A 2,313-nucleotide genomic window follows, 5' to 3' on the forward strand; every position below is an offset into this window, starting at 1 on the left:
TTTTATTCTTTTCTTCATGATACCATTGTGAACTGTTTTATTTACAATCTTTCAGCTAGTAAGTCACATCACATGTGAATGTGTAATTTTATTCTTTTCTTTTATAATACCATTGTCATTCTTTACTAAACTGTGTTATTCACAATCTTTCAGTATGTAAGTCACGTCACATGTGGATGTGTATTTATATTCTTTTATTCTATGATGTCATTGTGATACTTTACTAAACTGTGTTATTCACTATCTTTCAGCCAGTAAATCATGTCACATTTGAATTTATAATTTTATTTCTTTCTTCTATGATATCATTGTGATACTTTACTAAACTATGTTATTCACAACCTTTCAGAGAGTAAGTCATGTAACATGTCAATGTGTAATTTTACTCTTTTCTTCTATGATACCATTGTGATACTAAACTGTGTTATTTATAATCTTTTAGAGAGTAAGTCACAACTTATGTAAATGCATAATTTTATTCTTTTCTTGTATGATACCGTTGTGATATACTTTAAACTGTGTTGTACAATCTTTCAGAGGGTAAGTTAAAAGCACATGTGAATGTATAATTTTTTTCTATGATACACCATTGTGATACTAAACTGTGTTATTCACAATTGTTCAGAGAGTAAGTCACATCACATTTGAATGTGTAATTTTCTTTTTTTCTTTTATCATACCATTGTGATACTTTACTAAACTGTGTTATTCACAATCTTTCAGTCAGTAAGTCACATCACATTTGAATGTGTAATTTTATTCTTTCTTTTATGATACCGTTGTGGTACTTTACTAAACTGAAATTTGCTATTTACAGTCAGTAAGTTGATGTGAATGTGTAATTTTATTTTTTTCTCCTATGATACCATTGTGATACTTTACTGAACTGTTATTCACAATCTTTCAGAGAGTAAGTCACATCACGTGTAATTTTATTCATTTCTTCTATGACACCAATACTTTACCATAAACTTTCTTATTCACAATCTTTTAGTCAGTAAGTCGATCATGAATGTGTAATTTTATTCTTTTCTTCTATGATACCTTTGTGATACTTTACTAAACTGTGTTATTCACAACCTTTCAGGCAGTAAGTCATGTCACATGTGAATGTGTCATTTTATTCTTTTCTTCCATGATATACCATTGTAATACTTAACTAAACTGTGTCATTTACAATCTTTCAGCTTGTAAGTCACATCACATGTGATTTTCTAACTTTATTTCTTCTAACTTTATTTTTTCTGCTATGATACCATTGTGATGCTTTGTTATTCACAATCTTTCAGAAAGTAATTCATGTCATATGTGAATGTGTAATTTTATTCTTTTCTTCTATGATACCATTGTGGTACTTTACTAAACTGTGTTCTTCACAATCTTTCAGGAAGTAAGTCATGTCATATGTGAATGTGTAATTTTATTTTTTTCTTTTATGATACCATTGTGATACTTTACTAAACTGTGTTATTTACTATCTTTCAGGAAGTAAGTCATGTCATATGTAAATGTGTAATTTATTCTTCTATGATACCATTGTGATTAATACTTTTAGGAAGTAAGTCATGCATAAATATGTAGTTCTATTCTTTTCTTCTATGATACCATTGTGATACTCTACTAAACTGTGTTATTTTAATTTTTCAGGACGTAAGTCCAGGTCAAATATAAATTTAATTTTTAAGAAATATTTTCTATCATCACTGTTAATAGGATTTAAGTAAGCAAATTGTCAAAATCACCCATAACCTATAAAGCATATCCTATATGCATGCACTATGCACTTACTTAACTGCTTTTAATTCAGCCAAATGAATGATTTATTTTTCTTTTTTATACATGTATGCTGAATTCCTGATGTTATTGGTGCCTAACACCTAATGTACAAATTCATATACATCAGTGTACCATATAGGTAGTAACTTTGGAAGTGATAAATTTTGGCAAATTTGGCATTTTGATAGCCATTCATCAAATTAAAACCTGCCATTTTTGTACCATTATGCAATATGCACATGCTCAATGGCCCATGGCCACAAATTTGCCAAATTAAGTCCACCAATCACTAAAATTTTAGTAATTTGCCAAAATTTATCCCCTCCAAAATTACCCATAATGTGGTAGGTACCTACGAGAGAGCTCTCAAAAAACAAGGCTGTGCTAATGTAGCGTATGCTCGTCTTATGTTACTGGATCAGCTGGTACTGGCAAGACATCTCTCAAGCGTTCATTAATGGAAGAACCTTTCAATCCTCATACTACAAGCACCATTGTATCTGATGTGTCATCCGTACGACCATTTGGACACAAGTG

General features: G+C 30.1%; 1 long non-coding RNA gene across 2 annotated transcripts; it reads left to right on the forward strand.

Annotated features, from left to right (window-relative positions):
• Positions 1-1,491: 1,491 nt before the first annotated feature.
• On the forward strand, positions 1,492-2,150 carry LOC109591495 (uncharacterized). 2 transcript variants are annotated; one of them, XR_002189842.1, is made up of 3 exons: positions 1,522-1,558; positions 1,648-1,720; positions 2,125-2,150. It is a non-coding gene; the product is annotated as an uncharacterized LOC109591495 (long non-coding RNA). The 2 variants fall into 2 exon arrangements; XR_002189841.1 differs by having other exon boundaries at positions 1,492-1,720.
• The last annotated feature ends 163 nt before the right edge of the window (positions 2,151-2,313 follow it).

The sequence above is a fragment of the Amphimedon queenslandica genome, unplaced genomic scaffold (genome assembly GCF_000090795.2).
Source record: "Amphimedon queenslandica unplaced genomic scaffold, v1.1 AMPQUscaffold_8006_Cont20047, whole genome shotgun sequence".
Classification (NCBI taxonomy): Eukaryota; Metazoa; Porifera; class Demospongiae; order Haplosclerida; family Niphatidae; genus Amphimedon; species Amphimedon queenslandica.